Below are 7970 nucleotides of genomic sequence, written 5' to 3' on the forward strand. Positions count from 1 at the left end.
AGGGAGGGAGGGAGGGAGGGAGGAAGGAAGGAAGGAAGGAAGGAAGGAAGGAAGGAAGGAAGGAAGGAAGGAAGGAAGGAGTAAATAGGTCCCAAGCAAGTCCAAAACCCAGTGGGCAATTCCATCAGATCTTGATGCCTTACCTTCCAGATTCACTGAAGCAGGGGTTCCACCTTCACAATCCTCTGCTTCAGAAGTCCTGCCACTGAGACTGGTCTGGGCAGGCCTACCCCCCAAAGCTTCAGTGTTGGGCCATGTGGCCTGCTGACACTTCAGGGTCCTCCCCACCTGTTGGAACTGAAGAGGTAGCCTGATGGTCTCTGAATCTATTCAGTCATGCTCCCCTTTCCTTGCAGCATAGGGCACATTTGCAGCTCTGCTATCTGGTCCTGTAGGGTCTAAGAAGTCTGAAAGCCTGCCTTCATCTTGTCTAGTGTTTTCTGTCCCCTTTAGTACCAACTGGCAGTGTTTCTGATGGTTTAATCCCATCTCTATTCCTGGCTTCTGCTGAGATGGCTGATTAATCCCCTGAATCACACCCATGATCTCTTTATCAAATGGCCCTTAAGCCACAGCTGAACAAGCTTTCTCATTTTGCAATGTGGATAGGCAGAATTTTCCAAATCTCTTAAGTTCTTTTCCTTTTTGCTTAATTGTTTCTTCAATTTATCCCTCTCCTCTCACATTTTACTATAAACAATGAGGTGGACACAAGCTGCACCTTTAATACTTTGCCTACAAATCTCTGCTGAATACCCAGTTTCATTGCTCCCAAGTTCTCTCTTCCACAAAACAGTGGAACACAGTTCAGACAAGGCAACTGCCACTTTACAATGAGAATTGCCTTTCTTCCTGTTTCCATTTCTGTCTGAAAGCTCATCAGAATGGCCTTTGATGTCTGTATTCTAGCATGAACCTTAAAACCCTCCCAGCCTCCACCCGTTACCCAGTTGACAAAGCTACGTCCACATGTTTAGGTACTTGGTATAGCAGCGCCCAAATCTGCCTTGGTCTTGTTGGGCTGTCATACCACAGACTGGGGGTCTCAAACAACAGACATGTATTTCTCACAGCTCTGGAGGATGGACGTCTTTGAGAGCTAGGTACCAGCCGATTTGGTTTTGGTGTGTTCCTGGCTTGCACGCAGCCACCCTCCTACTGTGCCCTCACAGCCCTTCCTCCATGCATATGTGTAGAGAAAGGAGAGATTGAGCTCTCTTTTCTTAGAGGACACCAACCCTCTCAGATTGGAACCTCACAGTTATGAACTTTTAAAATCTTAATTACTTTCTAAAAGCCCCATCTCTAAATACAGTCACATTAGGGGAAGGGGGAACCCAAGTCAGTCCATAGCAATTTTTTTCTTGTTCTGGTTGGGTGTTTTTTATTGTTCTATCTCCAAGTTCACGGATTCTTTCCTCTGTCCCTTCCATTCTGCTCGTGAGCCCATCACTGGCTTTTGTTATTGTATTTTTTCAGTCCCATTTGATTCTCTGTTCTGTTTCTTTGCCGAGACTTTCTGTTTTTAAATTTGTGTCAAGCATGTTTGTAATTGCTTACTGGGGTATTTTTATGGTAGCTGTTTTAATCTAACAGGTCATTCTAACATCTGGATCATCTCAGTGCTGGCATCTGTGGATTGTCTTCTCATTCAAGATGAGTGATTTTCAGTTGAAATCCAGACATTTTGGGCATTATGTTAGAAGACTATACTGTTTAAATCTTCTATTTGGACTGGCTTCTACTTGGCCTCTAGTTGGTGTTGGAAGTCCGGGTTCATCATTGGCCTCTATTCGGGCAGGAGTAGGAGTTACAGCTCCCCACTAAGGCTCCACTAATAGCACCTAGCTGGGAGGAGCAAGAATATCTTGTTACTGCTCCCCACACGGCCTCTACTGACACCATGAGGTAGGGTTGGGTGGGGAGTGACCTCATGACTTGCTGAGAGTCCTGACCCTCCACTGTCCAAACCAGTAAAGAAGGGGAGTTGTCTGCTCTCTGGGTAGGGTTAGAAGCCTGGTCTCCCCACATGGTTTCCATTGATATGCTGGAGTGGGATGAGAGAGGGGTTTTTTGGTGTGGTTTTTTTGGTGTGGTTTTTTTTTTAATCCTCTCTCCTCACTTGACCTTCTTTGACTCTACTCCAGGGTGGGGGTTACAGCCTGGTGAGGGTGCAAGTGTAGGCATCCCACTTTGCCTTTGTTGGTGTGGATAGGGCTGAAGTTTTCTCCCATGATCTTTTGCTAGAGGAGGGTGGTTATTGTCTAAAAATTTTGTCTTGTGAGTCTACTCCTTTCTTAGTCCTTTGGGTGAAAAGAGAAGACTTTTCTTGGACCTTTTTTGTCTGTATCTGTGGCATTTCTGGGTTGCCAGCTTCCTGATGAGGCAAGAGGAAAACTCAAGGGACTCCGTGCTGTCATTCTTCAGGTCCCTGGCCCCAGTAGCTTGTATCCTCAGAACTTCTTACACTGTTTTATATATGGTGTCCAGGGTTTTAGCTATACTTAGAGGAAGAGGGGAGAGCACTCCTCCCCTTTCCCATGATGTCCTTCCTTTTGACACGGAAGTGATATGTCAAGTTGTGTCAGAGCTTGTGGTGTACCTAGGTTGTTTGTAACCAGTCAGGATTGACTACCAAGATGCTCACTTGTTCCCTAGAGAGAAGCTGCGAAGTTGGTAGATAGAAACCACCAGGCTTCAAGCTTCATCCAGCTTTGAAGAAACTATAGTTTTTAAGTGGGGAAAACACCAGTGTTATTTATTTTATTTTATTATTTTTAATCTCACTCGAGGACATTTTTCTAATGAAAAAAAATTTTTTAGAGGGAGTGGAAGGGAAGGGGAGAGACAGGGAAAGAAACATTAATATGAGAGAGATATATTAATTGGTTGCCTCCCATATGCCTGCACCCGAGGTATGTGCCCTTGACTGGAATTGAACCTGGGACCCTTCAGTCCATGGGCCAACGCGCTATCCACTGAGCCAAACCAGTAAGGATACCAGTGTTATTTTTTTAATCCTCACCCCAGGTTATGCTTATTGATTTTAGAGAGAGGGGAAGGAAGATTAAAAGAAACATCGAATGAGGACACATTTGTAATTCCTTAACTAATAAAGAATTTAAAGATTTTTTTTAGAAAAAGAAAAAGAAACATCGATGTGAGAGAGAGCACTGATTGGTTGCCTTCCATACATGCCCTGACTTCAGACCTGCAACCTAGGTTTGTTCCCTGACTGGGAATTGAACCCACAACCTTTCAATCTACTGGACAACATTCCAACCAACAGCCACACTGGCCAGGGCAGCCAGTGTTTAATTGTAGATTACAAGTTTGAGAAGGAAAGATAGATATGACTAAGAATATAAACTATGGAATTAAACATTTTTATTTGTCTCTGTTCCAAGAGCACGTGGGAACCACTGGAGAACTGAATTCTGAATTTTTTTTTAATTATGTATTATCTATAGTTAGACATCTGTCATTTTTTAAAACTTTTTTAAAAAATACATTTTATTTTTTTTTCTTCTTCATTTTATTGGTTTTTTACAGAGAGGAAGGGAGAGGGAGAAGGATACAGAGTTAGAAACATTGATGAGAGAGAAACATTGATCAGCTGTCTCCTGCACACTCCCTACTGGGGATGTGCCCACAACCAAGGTACATGCCCTTGACTGGAATTGAGCCTGGGACCCTTCAGTCTGCAGGCCAACGCTCTATCCACTGAGCCAAACTGGTTAGGGCGACATCAGAGAATCAACATAATAAAAAATGAAAATAATTGGGATTTGGGACAAATCACACTTTTTAAAAATGGGTTTCTTCATTTATGTTTTAAAATATGATACTTCTTGAGAGTGGCTAGATTAGACAGATAATAGATATAAAGTGATTTGTAAGGCATCAAGTGCTAAATAACTATTATGTATTGTTTATAGAGTCCTTTATGTGTCCTGTCCATCATGTATGCTTTCTGCTGATATAGCCCAATAAAAATGACTACAAATATAATATAATGTTTCTTTTTATCTTTTGAAAAATAATTTTTCTTAAACACCAGTTAAATCTGCATTTTTTGAGATGATCATATGGTTTTCTTTAACCTGTTAATATAGTAAGTTGCATCAAGGATTTTCTAGTTATTTCTTTTTTTTAATTAAATTTATTGGGGTAACTGATTAATAAGATCATGTAGGTTTCAAGTATACATTTCTATCGTGACCTGTGTATTGCATTGTGTGCCCACCATCCACACTCAAATCATTTTCTGTCACCATATATTTGGCCCCCTTTACCTTTTACCCTTTATTCTCCCTTCAAGGATTTCCTAATGTTAAAGAATACTTGCATTCCTGGGATTTACCCAATTTAGTGATTTCCTCATCCTGGAAAGTTTATGTTCCTTGAATACTTTAGTTGCAGGCACTTGGTAAACTGGGTTATTGTGTGATGTGAGTTTTGCTTGATTTTAGAGGTATTCAGATTTCCTATTCTTGAAACAAATTTTAAGGTTAGGTTTTTAAAAAAATATCTTTTTTATTGCTGTTCAAAATATATTTATTTTCTCTAAAACCCCTGTTTTCGTGTGTGTGTGTGTGTGTGTGTGTGTGTGTGTGTGTAGAGTGTAGGATAGTTTCTTCCTTCCCTTTGTTCTCCTAAATTTTCTTGACCTTTTAAAATACCCAACTCTTAATTTCATTGTTTTTTTCTATTGCTTATCTACTTTCTAATTTATTTATGCTTTAATCTCTATTATTTTCTCCCTTCAGCTAACTTTGGACTTCGTTTGTTGTTGTTGTTTATTGGTTAATCCTCACTGGAGGATATTTCCCATTGATTTTTAGAGAGAGTGGAAGGGAGGGGGACAGACAGAGAGAGAAACATCAATGTGAGATAGATACATTGCTTGGTTGCCTCCTGCACACGCCCTGAATGGGGCCTAGGATGGAGCCTGCAACTGAGGTACGTGCCCTTGGCCAGAATGGAACCTGGGACCCTTCAGTTCATGGGCTGATGCTCTGTCCACTAGGCCAAACCGGCCAGGGCATCAAGATATTTTCTAATTTTTTGTGTGACTTATTCTTTGCCCCATTGATTGTTTAAGAGTGTGTTGTTTAATTTCCACATATGTGTGAATTTTCTGTTTGTTTGTTTTTTGCTACTGATTTCTAGTTTCATTCCATTGTGGTTGGAAAATATACTTAGTGTGGTTTTTTTCTTTTTTCTTTCTCTCTCTCTCTCTCTCTCTCTTTTGCTACTGATTTCTAGTTTCATTCCACTGTGGTTGGAAAATATACTTAGTGTGGTTTTTTTCTTCTCTCTCTCTCTCTCTCTCTCTCTCTCTCTCTCTCTCTCTCTCTCTTTCTCTCTCTCTCGTAAACGAAAAGGAAACTTTATTGAGGCCCAGGGTCATAGGGTTCAGGCAAAAGGCTGCCCTATGAGCTCGAGATGGTTGTGGAAGGGCCTTATTTAACCTTTTTTGGGGGGCACAGATTATTAGTGTGGCTACACTTCTTGCAGCAGTTGATAGTGTGGGATGCAAGTGGGCATGACACTTGTGGCAGATCGTCTTGTTGCAGTTTGTGACAGAAGGGCTCAATGATGCCACCCACAGATGAAACACCAAGTGCAAGGTGAACTCTTTCTGAATATTGTGCTATAAGAGAGTGTGGCATCCTCCAGCCATTTGCTTGCGAAAATCACATGTTTCCAGTCAGGTGGAATGCCCTCCTTGTCTAGGATTTTAGCTTTGACTTTCTCGGTGGCATTACTGGGCTCAACCTCGAGGGTGATGGTTTTGCCAGTCAGGGTCTTCACAGAGATCTGCACCTGCTGAGGAGACTGCTCCGCTGACTCGCTGAAGAGCTACTTAGTGTGATTACAATCTTCTTTAATTTGTTAGGACTTGTTTTGTGAACTAACATGTGGTCCATCCTAGAGAATGTTCCATGTGCACTTGAGAATTTCAATCTCTGAATTTATCTATTTTTTTTAAACCACTTTGTCCAGCAACATTGGGATTATCCAACCAACATTATTATATTCATTAGTGTTTTTTGTTGTTGTTGGTTTCAGGTTATGATAATGATGCCTGATCTAGGAATGCTGGAGGCACTTACCTGGGCCTGTATTACTTGTGGGAGCTCCCAGAGACATTTCCCTGACTGGAGCCAATGTTGTAGTTGAAATAGCCTTTGTGGACCTTATTATGATTGCAGAATGCACCTCAGCACCAACCATTAGGTGACTTTAAAAAAAGATTTGTTACTCAAAAATCCTGGAGGGTACACAGCACATCCAAGGGCCACATAGCAAGTTCATGGGTAGAGAGGAGGAGTGTGGACCTGGGCTCTGCCTTTATAGGGGGCCAAAGATGGGGTGCCTAGGATTTCATGGGTTCACTCATTATTGGCAAATTCAAAATGTAAGAACCAGAATTAGGGTGTGGGAAGGGGCAAGCAGGGTCACTGAAACAGTTAACTATGTTATCCAGGGTTTTCTAAAACAGGACTTTATGGTTGTGGTGGCCTGGCTCTTTGTCTGTGTAGCTATCTATGTGTTTACTAGAGATGGATACCTTGGCAATCAAAAGCCTAATGTCCAGCACTACATAATAATAAAAAAGCTTAATGTCAGGGTCTTACACTACAGTTAGTTTTCCAAAAATGTTTCTTCCTGCTCCTTGCTTGTTATAAATGGTTTCTTACTATAGCCTTGGTTATAAAATCTCTTTTGTCACATATAAGTATTGCTACCCCAGCTTTCTTTTCCGCCTTTCCATTTGCATGAAGTATTTTTTCTATCCCTTTACTTTCAGTCTATGTATATCTTTCATTCTGCAGTGCGCCTCTTGAAGACAGCATATACATAGATACTGTTTTCCTATCCATTCAGCTACCTTATGACTTTTGATTGGAGCACTTAAGCCAGTTACATTTAAAGAGATCATTGATAGGGACATATTTATTGACATTTTATTTTTTTAAATATGTTTCTCTGTTCATTTTTTTTCCTTTTTCTTCTTCTCCCACTTCTTAAAGCAAACCCTTTAACATTTCTTGGAATACTGGTTTGGTGGTAACAAACTTTTTTAGCTTTTTCTTGTCTGGGAAGCTCTTTATTTCTCCTTCACTTTTAAATGATAGCCTTGCTGGATAAAGAAGTCTTAGTTGTAGGTGCTTGTTTTTCTTCACTTTGAATATTTCATGCCAACCCCTTCTGGGTATAAGCTCCATAAGGTAGGGTGAAAGGGATCCCAAAGGGTGGAGCTATTGCTTCCCCAAGGCTAATGCTGCATGATGGGAAAGGTCTGCTTGAGAGTGATGGCTTCTGCAGTGTGGGGAAATGGCTCAGCACAGGTATTCAGGCGGCTGTCCTCTCAGCTCTTTCCCCAGTGCCACCAACTCTAGTCTCCTCACAGCTCTAGTCCACTCTTGCCCTCCTTCTGCCAGAGCCCAAGGTGAGTGGCTGCAAACGAAATTTTGTGCCTTGGCCCTTTAAGACAGTTTCTGCATTTCTAGCCATCTCTCCCTGCAGACTGAAACCCCATGATTCATATCCAGGTGTTATGTGAGAACCTTTCCCAGTCCTGGATGAGGAAGGCCAGTAAACCAAGACAAGCAGAATAGGGAACAGTTAAACAGCAGTTTACAGCCATCTTCCCTAAACCAGGGACACTTAAGAATAAATGGTTTGCACTTAACCTCCCTAGCCAGAGGGTAAATAGCTTAAATCACCCTACTCAGGAAGTAGGCATAAATCCAATTAGTGCCATTTGCCAACCTCACCCAAGGACAGATGAAGTTAGAAAAATAAATCCCATTTTGGTACATCAGCATAAAACTGATGAATATTCTACAGTGGGGCCTTGACTTGCGAGTTTAATTCATTCCGTGACGGAGCTCATAACTCAAATTACTCGTATGTCAAATCATTTTCACCATTACAATGAATTGAAATGCCATTAATCC

The 7970-nt window shown here is 41.4% G+C and overlaps 1 protein-coding gene and 1 pseudogene across 1 annotated transcript in view; one reads left to right on the plus strand and one right to left on the minus strand.

The window, feature by feature from the left end:
* Positions 1–7970, plus strand: part of ZNF2 (zinc finger protein 2) — a 49098-nt gene that overhangs the window by 37478 nt on the left and 3650 nt on the right. The window lies entirely within an intron of this gene.
* Positions 5466–7970, minus strand: part of LOC102255141 — a 4813-nt pseudogene continuing 2308 nt past the window's right edge.

The sequence above is a fragment of the Myotis brandtii genome, unplaced genomic scaffold, assembly GCF_000412655.1.
Source record: "Myotis brandtii unplaced genomic scaffold, ASM41265v1 scaffold1347, whole genome shotgun sequence".
NCBI classification, from domain to species: Eukaryota; Metazoa; Chordata; class Mammalia; order Chiroptera; family Vespertilionidae; genus Myotis; species Myotis brandtii.